The sequence below is a fragment of the Rhinoraja longicauda genome, chromosome 1, assembly GCF_053455715.1.
Source record: "Rhinoraja longicauda isolate Sanriku21f chromosome 1, sRhiLon1.1, whole genome shotgun sequence".
NCBI lineage: Eukaryota > Metazoa > Chordata > Chondrichthyes > Rajiformes > Arhynchobatidae > Rhinoraja > Rhinoraja longicauda.
In genome coordinates, this window is record NC_135953.1 from 78231882 (window position 1) to 78244450 (window position 12569).

At 43.4% G+C, this 12569-nt stretch overlaps 1 protein-coding gene across 4 annotated transcripts in view; it reads left to right on the forward strand.

The window, feature by feature from the left end:
• The window catches only part of kcnip4a (potassium voltage-gated channel interacting protein 4a), a 742411-nt gene that overhangs the window by 278865 nt on the left and 450977 nt on the right, over positions 1-12569 (forward strand). Inside the window, exon 1 of one of the 4 annotated variants that reach the window (XM_078400745.1) lies at positions 8439-8473. The exons of the other annotated variants lie outside the window; for them this stretch is intronic. The gene's annotated coding sequence lies outside the window, so the exon portion shown is untranslated. Of the gene's footprint in view, positions 1-8438; positions 8474-12569 lie in introns of those variants that run through there. 4 annotated transcript variants of the gene reach the window in all.

Genomic DNA, 12569 nt, shown 5'->3' on the forward strand with positions numbered 1-12569 from the left:
AGTTTAGCTTAGTTTAGTTTAGTTTAGAGATACAGTGCGAAAACAGGCCCTGCGGCTCACCGGGTCCGCGCCGACCAGCAATCCCCACACATTAACACTATCCTACACCCACTAGGGACAATGTTTACATTTACCAAGCCAATTAACCTACATACCTGTACGTCTTTGGAGTGTGAGAGGAAACCGAAGATCTCGGAGAAAACCGACGCAGGAGAACGTACAAACTCCGTACGGACAGCACCCGTAGGTGGGACTCCGGCGCTGCATTCGCTGATGGACAGCAACTCTACCGCTGTGCCACCATGCCGCCCTCCTGACATTAATGGAGACAGGTGGCTCAGCAGTTTAGATGCAATAATCAATACATTCTGTTGGAGTTTTGCCAGATCCCCACCGATAAATTCCATAACTTTGCTGAGAAATTTTTAGATCGTCGTGCTGCTTTTAAGAATTCACCATTCTAAGAGGTACAGCCTAATTAACATTTCTCCACATGACACGATTCAGAATGAACAATTCATCTAATTCCTTCATCTCAGTTTACAAATATCACTGTCCAGGATTAAGTGTATTTTAGGTTTGAATCAAACTGAGTATCCAGGAGTTCTCCTTCAAACATTAATTAGGAGATATGGCACATTTTATATTTGAAAATGTACTGTCATTAAGAAGCTGAATGAAGATTAAACCTCTTCGATGATTTAGGTTGTTATATTTCCAGATGAGGCAATCTTCTTGAAATGCACACAAAGTGCTGGAGTAGATTCTACCTTGTCTACTCGATCTTTGCCTCTCATCATTTTATATAGTTCTATCAGCTCTCTCCTCAGTGTCTGACGCTCGACAGAAAAGAATCCAAGTTTGCCCAACCTCTCCTGGGAAAGTTTATGCAGCATCTTTTCCAAATGATTCACCCGAGTGCTAGGAGTGTTCTGGATGGTGAATGAGTTGTCAATCTGTCAGGTTGCTTTGTACTAGATAGTATTAACGCACCCGAGTGCTGTTAGAGCCACACCCCTATATGAATGGTCATATTAGATTAGATCCTAATTTATGCCTTCTAAGGAGTGGCAAGACTTTGGAGCAAGGTTGTGCAGAGGCCGAGCATGTCATCACCAGTCAATGAACATTAACCACAATGAGGACAGGCGTATGTGCATGTGTGTGTAATATGTAAGCATATTAGGTGTCAGAGATTATCGGAGATGGCAGGAGAATGGGGTTAGGAGGGAGAGATAGATCAGTCATGATTGAATGGGCCGACTTGATGGGCCAAATGGCCTAATTCTACTCCTATCAATTATGACCTTCTGATCTGATGATTTACACTTCCCTTCAAAGTAAATTCCTGCACACATTCCTCATCAGGGGAGAAGTGAAAGTGTGAATCATATGTGAAAGGGAGAAGTGAAAGTGTGAATCATATCTCCTTACATTGCTAAGGCCTGGTGTCTTAAATCTAAATGAAGCTAATTACAGAGGCAATAGGTGTGAGAAGCCAATGGTAAATTGGGAACTTGCTTTGAAAGTTATGACAGTAAACCAGCAGCAGCTAACTTTCAAAGAGTTAATACGAAGTTTTCAAGTAATTGAGGTGTATTGAGGCGCAAGGGGATGGCAGTGAAATTAAGCAAATATCTTCATGGAAGAGGATACAAAAGGTAACCTTGAAATGGTGGAAAGCTGAAGATCTAGTATAAATGGGGAGATTGAAGACATTAGTATTCACAAAGAACTACTGGTGTGGATTAAGGTTTGATAAGCAGGTAGAAAACAGAGCAGAAATAAACAGATTATTTTAAGGTGGGAAAACTGAGGGGAAACCGTGAACACTGTAGTACTACATTGATTGAACTGAAGCCGCTGTTGTTCACGATCTCTATTCACAAGATGGACAATAGGATCAAGTGTAATACATCGAGGTTTGTTGATGAGATGGGATGGGAGGAGGCTACAGAAAATCTGGGCAATATGGTTATGCTACGTGAATGGGCATGGTATGGCAAATAGATTATAACGAGGTCAACTATTTTGATTTTAAAAAATTGAAATGTGGAAAAAATGAGAGATTGAAAGGTGATATATAAATCACTGGACATTAACAGATAAACTTGGCAAACAACTGATATGTTGGCCTTTATCTCAAGGGTATTTGAATACAAGATTAGAGGCTTCTTGCTCTGATTGTGTAGAGTCCGATTGATCTGAAATATTATGTTCAGGTTTGCTCTTCCTATCTAAGGAAGGATATATTTATCATCCAGGGCATGCAACAAACGGTCACCAGATTGATCATGTAACGACAGGTTTGTTAGATGAGGAGAAACTATACAGATCAAACCTGTACCTTCTGTTGAAGGGGAATCAAGTGTAATATGTGTAAAATGTAGACTGGTCAACTGCCTTGCAGAACATCTCCAATCAGACTTTAAGGCAGCTTTACTCTTCCAGTTACCTGTCACTTTAATTCTCTGTCCCACTCCCAATTGGCTTCTCTGGTTTTGTCATTCGACGCTGCTCCATGCCCATGTATTTATGAGGAACAACATATCATTATCCATTTGAGGATATAGTGATCCATAGGGGTTAATCTTGAATTTAACAATTCCTGGTAACCACCCCTTCGTTACTTCTCTTTCTAGACAAGAGTTAGGTATTGCACTTTGATATGTCAAACCAGGACTGAACTTACTCAGTAACTGGTAGGGCCTTGGAGAGTGTTGCAGAACAGGGAGATGTGGGAGCATGATTCCCTGAAAGTGGCGAGTCAAGTGGACAGTGTGGTGACAAAGACCTTTAGGACACTTGCCTTCATTGGGAAGGGTAGTACAAAAGTTGGGACATCATGATGCAGATGTACAAGCCATTGGTGAGACCATCCTTGGAGAATTATGTGCAATTGTGGGCACCCAGCTATAGGTAGAATGTCATTAACCTGGAAAAGGTGCAGAAGAGATTCACCAGGATATCACCTGGGCTTGCAGAGAGGTTGGGTAGGCTGGGATTATTTATTTGGAGCATCGGAGGCTGAGTGGTGACTTTATTGAGATATACAGTATAAGGTCATTAGAGTGCATGGATAAAGTGAATGCTCACAATCTTTTTCCTAGGGTGGAGGATTCTAAAGCTAGTCTTAAGGTGTCAGAGGAGAGATTTAAGATGGATCCCGGGGCAACCTTTTTATTCAGAGGGCAGTCTGTATCTGAACAAGCTGTCAGAGGAAGCTAAAGAAGCAGGTACAATTACCTATTGAAATACATTTGTACAACTATATCAGCAGAACAGTTTTGAAAGATATGGGCCAACTGCAGAAGAATGGGACTAGCCCAGTATGCCATCATGGTCAGCATGAACAAGTTGGGCTGAAGGACCTGTTTCCATGCTGTACAGCCCTATGACTCTCTGCCCCCCCCTCTCTCTCTCTCCTTCTTTTTCCCTCTCATCCCTCTTTCCCCCTTCACAGTTATGGCTGTACCTCCACTTCAATTTGTTCCTGTTGTTTTCCCTTTATCTCTAACTATCTACAACTCCATCTTAAGAATAGTGAATCTTTGGAATTCTCTAGCTCAGAAGTCTGTGGAGGCCCAGTTGCTGGGTATATTCAAGATCGTAAAAAAAGGTTTTTGGCTTTAGTTGAAAATAGTGATGAGGTAAAAGATTGTCCATGATCCTTTTAATGGGAGAGCAGGCATGAAATGCCACACAGCTCGATGGAGCATGAATCTAACATCTTTTTTTCATTGTGATGACCTTGTAGTGTCACTATAGCTTTGCACCATAGAAACATAGAGAATATGTGCAGGAGGAGGCCATTCGGCCCTTCGAGCCAGTACCGCCATTCATTGTGATCATGGCTGATCGTCCCCAATCAATACCCCCCCGCCTGTCTTCTCCCCATATCCCTTGATTCCACTAGCCCCAGTGCATACATTTTGATTTGCAACCAGCTGATCCAGGCTGCAGGATAACATGGTGAGATTATGAAGGCTGGAGGTGTGAAGATTATCCTGCAAACCCATTTGAAGTCTGCTATGTTGAAAATACCCACCCTGCGCTCGTCATGATGCTTCTAATAGGATAACACTGCAACATTCTAGGACATGCAAAGCCAAGTTTATTGGTGCCACTAAGAAATTGCACGGCTGATTAATCGATTGTTGTGTGGAATTAATTATAATTTGATATATCTTGCAGTGTTTATTTTAAAATCACAAGGTTTTTGGTGTTCATATTGTGGCCAAATAAATGCTGACATGGTTAGTAACAGTGGGTGTGGAGAAATCTCTTTCCCCAGAAGGTAATGGATCTTTGGGATTCCTTACATAAGAGGATCGATTCCTGAGTATATTAAAGACAACAATCAATAGATATTTAGAAACTAAAGGAGTCAAAGGATATGTGGTATGGAGGAAAGTTGTGCTGAGGTGGAAGATCAGCTATGATCTTAATGAATGGCTGAGCAGATAGAGAGTTATTACTATACTCTTCACAATTAACTGTGCGTAAGTAGGGGATATTCTCTGAGGAGCTATTTGACCTACCCGAACCTCCCTTTGCTCACCCTTATATTATACCCATAGCCATACTTATTTTGTGCTCTGCTGCAAGTCCAATTAATCTGGAGGCCTTGGTGCCACAGCCAACTTTAAAGTGTCTCTGTGTAGGAAGGAACTGCACATAGAGTCATAGAGTGATACAGTGTGGAAACAGGCCCTTCGGCCCAACTTGCCCACACCGACCAACATGTCCCAGCTGCACTAGTCCCACCTGCCTGCGCTTGGTCCATAGCCCTCCAAACCTGTCCTATCCATGTACCTGTCTAACTGTTTCTTAAACGTTGGGCTGATCCCAGCCTCAACTACCTCCTGTGGCAGCTTGTTCTATACACACACCACCCTTTGTGTGAAAAAGTTACCCCAGATTCCGATTAAATCATTTCCCCTTCACCTTGAACCTATGTCCACTGATCCTAGATTCCCCTACTCTGGGTAAGAGACTCTGTGCATCTACCCAATCTATTCCTCTCATTTGGTTTACACCGAAGATAGACATAATGTTCTGGAGTAACTCAGCGGGACAGGCAGAATCTCTGGAGAGAAGGAATGGGTGGCGTTTCAGGTCGAGACCCTTCGTCAGAAACGCCACCCATTCCTCGTAAGTGTCTCTAATACGCAACAACATTTTGCAATGGTTTAAGTAATTTTCAAACATTCATTGTGTAATAAATGTTCCCAATTGCAGACATGTTCAGGTTAAAGGTTTAGTTGAGTTTAGTTTAATTTAGAGAATCAGCACTGAAACAGCCCCTTTGGTCCACCGTGTCCACAGCGACCAGCGGTTCCTGCACACTATCACTATCCTACACACACTAGGGACAATTTACATTTATATCAAGCCAATTAGCCAACAAACCTGTACATATTTGGAGTGTGGGAGGAAACCGGAGCTTCCCGGAGAAAAGCTATGCAGGTCACGGGAAGAATGTTCAAACTCTGTACAGACAGCATCTGTAGTCAGGCTTGAACCTGGGACTCTGGCGCTGTAAGGCAGTAACTCTACCACTGCACCACCGTGCCACCCTGAGGGCAGAAAGTTCTGAGAGGATCAGAGGAACTATCTCTGATAATCAAAGGCATTAAAAATATATTTTGAAAGGATTTAAGTAATTTTAAAACATAAGAAATAAAGTTAAGTGATGTAATTTATTAAAAAATCATTAATTTTGACAAAAAAATGACTATTACACATCAATCCAGGGTGGCATTCTCTTTTAAAGAAATGAGACCACACTACATGCAGAAGCACAGCTGATGTAATGCTGATGTGTCGGAACCAAAGGGCTCGCAGCTCCTGAGCTCAACATATCGGTGTCGAGTCCAACAGTGAACAGGAATTGAGATGCATTGGCAACTGACCTCCCGCTTGTCTTTGACCTCCTTCCTGCAAGATGTAGGAGAGTTAAGTCAGAGCTGACAGCAATGGGTCTGTACTCTCCGGGCAATTGTAAGTTAATTGTTCTTTTTCTCATAATGATGTCTTCACTGCAGCCTTCGGAAATCATGTGATTTATTGTAAAAACTACCTGCTTCGGGAACAATATAAATAAAGGCATGGAAGCACAGAAATAGTCCCTCTTCAGCCTACCATGTCCATATTGGTCATCAGGTAGTCATCAATACTCATCCATTTTCTAGCACTTGGCCCATAGCCTTTTATGCCTTTGCATTCAAATGCTCAACCAGATGTGTGTTAAATGTAGTGAGAGTCTATGGTTCCAACCTCCCCAGACATAATGTTCCAAATTTAAACCAGCCTCTGGGTAAAAATAAATATTCCTCTGGTCACCTCTAAAGCTCCTTCCCTCTTCCGTTAACCTAGACATGTCTTGTATAGGGAAATTTGCCTTTTGAAGGCCAAGAAATTCTGGCCTAGTTAGTGACACCATGAACAAGTATTTATTGGTGCTGCTGATGTGTCCTCAGCCCCCTGTGATTAAGAAAGACTATTGAATGGAGCGTTGAGCTCCAAACAAAGTGACCGTGATCAGATGTTATATTGATGTCATGCTCTACTTAATCTACAATTTTCTAAAAAATGTCCTCACGGCTTTTGCCACAAGTATGCGATTTTGGAATTCCAGGTCTTCCTCAAAGTCTAACTTGCATCAAATTTTATCCCATACTCAGCATTAAAAATATTTTGCGGATTGCAAATGGTGAAGTCCCTTTAATGAACACACCTCTGTGCCTGTATATTCTCAGTGATTACTGCTACTCCTGCTTGATTAGCAAATCCAAACTTGAATTGGTTTAAAATAACGTACTAAAAGTTTATTAACAAAATCAGGGCAAGTGAAATTACAGTTCATTCAATCCATAATTCACATTATTAAAAATGCTGTATGGAAGAAGGCCATTCAGCCCATTGCCCAAGACCTGAATGTTTTCTCAATCAAGAGTTAAAATATCAATGTCCTAGCCTTTCAATTTGAACTTAAATCATCATATATTGATGGCTGGAATATCCTTGAGGATGTGTTTGACAATATATCCATGCTGTGCAAATATTTGCATTTAGAGATATAACACATTATAGAAACATAGAAAATACATGCAGGAGGAGGCCATTTGGCCCTTCGAGCCACCACTGCCATTCATACAATACAATACAATACAATACAATACAATACAATATATCTTTATTGTCATTGTACATGGGTACAACAAGATTGGGAATGCGCCTTCCATACGATGCAATACATTAATTAGCTAATCAGTATAAATCCAGTGACCTGTGTCTACCTTCTCCCCATATCCCTTGATTCTGCTTGCCGCTAGAGCTCTATCCGACTCTCTTTTACATTCTAGTGAATTGGCCTCTACTGCCTTCTGTAGCAGAGAATTCCACAAATTCACAACTCTCTGGGTGAAAAAGTTTTTTCTCATCTCAGTTTTAAATGGCCTCCCCTTTATTCTTCGACTGTGGCCCCTGGTTCTGGAATCCCCAAACTTTTGGAACATTTTTCCTGCATCTAGCTTGTCCAGTCCTTTTATAATTTTATACGTTTCTATAAGTTCCCTCTCATCCTTCTAAATTCCAGTGAATACAAGCCCAGTCTTTCCAATCTTTCCGAATATGACAGTCCCGCCATTCCGGGGATTAACCTCGTGAACCTACTCTGCACTGCCTCAATAGCAAATATGTCCTTCCTCAAATTAGGAGACCAAAATTGCACACAAAACTCCAGATGTGGTCTCATCAGGGCCCTGTACAATGGCAGAAGGACCTCTTTACTCCTATACTCAAATCCTCTTCTGGATTATTATGGAATTTCTTTGTCAGTGGATATCTGACAGAATGCCAAACTCTTTGTAGATAAATGCTGAAAGCGTTTCAAAGGTTAATATTTGTTCACTCTAATTTGCTTGTATGTTTCGCTGTGTTGCCTGATAAATTCATTGCCATCCCTGAAAAATAAAGGCTCGGGATTAACACTTTGAGAGTGGCATAGTTGGCAGACTGCAAACAGACCATGTGTCTGAATGCACAAGCTGAGGAGAGGGAAGGAACAATTACTTAATACTCTTTGGTGCATTACCTTCCTGTAGCACTGGCCAAGCTAGCTGGTAAATAGACTGAAAAGGATCTTACAGCTCTTTACTTATGTAAAGGGGTCTGAAGAAGGGTTCCGAACAGAAACGTCATCCATCCTTTTTCTCCAGAGATACTTTCTGACTCGCTGAGTTACTGCAACACTTTGTGTCTATCTTCCTTATAAACCAGGATCTGTAGTTCCTTCCTTCATATTTTGTCTGCTCTACTGCAAAATCTCCTCAAGGTATGCCTATTTGAAGAAGTTCTCCTCTTCTCTCCAGGCAGCCTGAAGAAGGGTTCTGAAAGGTCACCCATCATTTTTCTCCAGAGATGCTGCCTGACCCGCTGAGTTACTCCAGTGTCTATCGTCTTTACTTATGTAAGTCAGGTTCTCTATCCATTATATGATGATAAATATGAATCCTCATGTTTTGTGCTGTAGTGACCCCCTGCTTATTATAACAAGCTTTGAGTCACCTAAGAAAAAGTGAAAAGAAAAAATTCGGACATTTTGAATTTCATGTTTTCTGGATCAGCGTCAAGAAAGTGAATGCCACCTACTTTCATCCTTTCTGAGGTCCCCTGCCTTGAGATGACCTCCCTGTGTTTTCCCCCTCCCCATCTCAGTGTTGATACAACTGTTATACCAGCACTTCCAGCGTGAATAAAGGGACCATCTAAGGATTCTGTAAGTTCAGAGATCCAGAAAATGCTCATCTCCCGATCATCACATGGATCTCAAAACGCACAATATTTTCCAGTGCAAATGAGCCTTTGAGATGGATCAAAATGGGTTGTTAAACTAAGATACAAGATTAGTCTCAGTTTCAGACAAACTACCACCAAAGGAGATGATGTTTGTGGTTCGTGACAGATTAAACAGTGGAGTGTTACTTAAATTGCCTGTCTGTGTTCTTTAAAGAAATAGGATGGTATTTCAGTGGGTGACATGCAATGTGAAACCCTTTCCTGACAGTAAGCTGCTAATTGGTGATGAACTAGATCAATTTAACCTCTAGCTGAAATGCTATTTCATTTGTTCACTTGCTGCTCAAGGGTTGCAGATGGGCTTTGAAGCACATCATAAGTTCTTCTGGGACAGTGTGACATAATGCCTGCTTCATTCTTATCAATATTTATTTTAAATGTTACTGGAGGGCTGAACCTGACCACGATACAGCCTTGTAATTGGAGTGTGTCTTATTTGTTCTTCTATTTCAGCTGGAGTCAATAGTGTCTTTGATCATTTCTAAGTGAAATTATCCCTGTGGGGAGGTTGGAGCTGAAAAGTTCACACAACGATTGTGGGAACAGTCTCTAGAGAACTGGGAGCAAAGCGCACAACATTCTTCTTTAATTCATATTGCAATTCTTCATGATGGCATAGGAGGCCATTCAGCCTACCGTCCATGTTAGCTCCCAAAACAATGACATAAATCCTATCCCTCCTCCTAATTCCCGGCAATCTATTCTCCCACAAGCTTTGCACCAGTTTACGTCAAGAATAATTTAACCTAAATTCTAGTTTTTTCTTTTCATGCGAGATTTGGGAAGAAACAAATCTGCCAGTTGAACCCCAACGTTATTCGTTATCATGTTATTCCCTTATCATGTAACTATGGCGGGTCACGTGGCGGCGCCTAACGGCAGCGGCTGACTAGCAGTCTGTCCGTCTTTTTTTTGTTGAGTGTCGGTGTTGGGATGGTTTTTGTATATTTTTTTGGTTGTGTATGTGTGGGAGGGGGTGGTGGGGGTGGGGGTGGGGCTTTTCTCTTCCTCACGGCGCGGGCTGCGGCTCGGCTGCGGGGCCTAACATCACCCGCTGCGGCTCGGCCGCTGGACTTTACACCCCGGTGCGGCTCGGCCGCTGGACTTTACACCCCGGTGCGGCTCGGCCGCTGGACTTTACATCCCGCTGCGGCTTGGCCGCTGGACTCAACAGTGCCCGGTGCAGCTCGGCTACGGGGCTTAACATCCCGGTGCAGCTCGGCTGCGGGGCTTTTCATCGCTGGTGCGGCTCGACTGCGGACTTAACAGTGCCCGGTGCAGCTCGGCTACGGAGCTGAACACCGCCCGGTGCAGCTCGACTGCGGGGCTTTTCATCGCTGGACTGCGGACTTAACAGTGCCCGGTGCGGCTCGACCACGGGACTTAGCTGCGCAAGGCTTGGTCGCGGGCCTTTCATCGCCCGGTTCGGCCGCGGGACGTTTCAGCGCCCGGTGCGGGGACTGTGCGGGTTGGTCGGGGACGAGCTGTCTGTCCGTGGGCGTGGGGAAGAGAGGGGAAGTTTTGTTGCCTCCATCACAGTGAGGGGGTGTTTGGAGTCACTGTGATGGACGTTTGTGTTGGGGTTATGTGTCTTGTGTTCTTTTTTTTTTCTATGACTGCTATGTAGTTTCGTTCGGTACTTCGGTACCGAACGACAAATAAAGCTCTGTTATACACTGTTGAATGGCTCGATTGTTATCGTCTTTTCGCTGGCTGGTTAGCACGCAACAAAAGCTTTTAACTGCACCTCGGTAAACATAACAATAAACTAAACTGAACTGACAATAAACTAAATTGAACTGAACACTGTCACAGGGAACTATCTACAAACTGCACACATATAGCACCAGGGTTCAGATTTGAACCTGGTTTACTAGAGCTATGAATAAGCCACACAGCCACACTGTGCTCATGTCTGGGAAAACAAACAATTGATTTTAGAAGGATCAAACATGTTTCAGTCCTTGCAATGTGTTGAAACTAGCAGCCAGTGCTCATTGTAGCATTCATCTGATAACACAGTTGCAATGCACTGGCAGCACCATTGCTGGAGACTTTGGGAAAGGCATGCTAGCTGCTCAAGGCAGGAGACAATGAAACAAAGGGTAAATGGAACAAGCTGCCAGAGGATGTAGTTGAGGCAGGTGCTGTAACAACTTTTAAAAGTCGATTTATTCACAAAATGCTGGAGTAACTCAGCAGGTCAGGCAGCATCTCATGAGAGAAGGAATGGGTGACGTTTCGGGTCGAGACCCTTCTTCAGACTGATGTCAGGGGGGCGGGACAAAGGAAGGATATAGGTGGAGACAGGAAGATAGAGGGAGATCTGGGAAGGAGGAGGGGAAGGGAGGGACAGAGGAGCTATCTGAAGTTGGAGAAGTCGACGTTCATACCACCGGGCTGCAAACTGCCCAGGCGAAATATGAGGTGCTGCTCCTCCAATTTCCGGCGGGCCTCACTATGGCACTGGAGGAAGCAGATGTGGCTGTGGTAGCGAGTCTGGGTCAAGATGTGGTCGTAGAGTAGGAGGGCAGGAGAAATCATAGAGGGGGAGCAGCGAGAGAGCATGTTGCTAAACTCTCGTCGAAGAGAGGAGGAGAACTTCTTCAAAGTGGACATACCTCGAAGAGAAATCGCAGTGGAGCGATTAAAAGTCATTTGGACAGGTACATGCATTGGGAAGGTTTAGAGGGATATAGGCCAAACATGGGTAGGTGGGACTTGTGCAGAAGGAGCATCTCGGTCAGCATGGGCAAGTTGGACCGAAGAGCCTGTTTCTGTGGTGTCTCACTCTATGTGACTATCTGTGAAACAACTATTTGAATAGTGTCTTTGGAGACACTATTTAATTCCTGGACCTGACTGCTAAGCAACTTGCTCACAAGCTCTGGTTTTCAAAGTCTGTAGTGAGAAGATGTACACGATACTGCAGATGAGGGCACCTTGAGCAAAAATTAGTGTTAGAGAAACTCATCGGCTCAAGCAGCATTTGCAGAGGGAAATGGACAGACAGCATTTTTTAATGACCCTTTTTTTGATACTGCCTGCCCCGCTATGTTCCAACAGCACTTTGTATAGTTGCTGTAATCAGAGGGAAATATAAGAGATTGTGAGAAAATCTTCTACTAATCTTTCATGACTGGACTGCTCGCTCTGTGGGGCCCATGGTCGGGTGACTTTATATTTCATTGCTACTCGATCATTCGACTTAGCTTCAAAGCAACCATTGTATGTTCCTTAATACACTGCATTACTAATGGCATCAGAGGGGCTAACAAAGATGTCAGCTTTATTTATGATAGTGAGAAAACTCACTGGCATTTTAGGCACTGGGCCCATTTTAGGCACTGGGCATTTTAGACACTGGGCCCACTTTAGGAACTGGGCCAATTTTAGGCACTGGGCCCACTTTAGGCACTGGGCCCACTTTAGGCACTGTGCCCATTTTAGGCACTGGGCCCACTTTAGGCACTGTGCCCATTTTAGGCACTGGGCCCACTTTAGGCACTGGGCACTCAGTATTGTGAATGTAAAATCTCCAAGTTTGCAGATGACACAAAGCTGAGTGGCAATGTGAGCTGCAAGGAGGATGCTATTAGGCTGGACGGTGACTTGGATAGGCTGGTGAGTAGGCAGATTCATGGCAGATACAGTATAATATGGATAAATGTGAGGTTATCCACTTTGGTGGCAAGAACAAGAAAGCA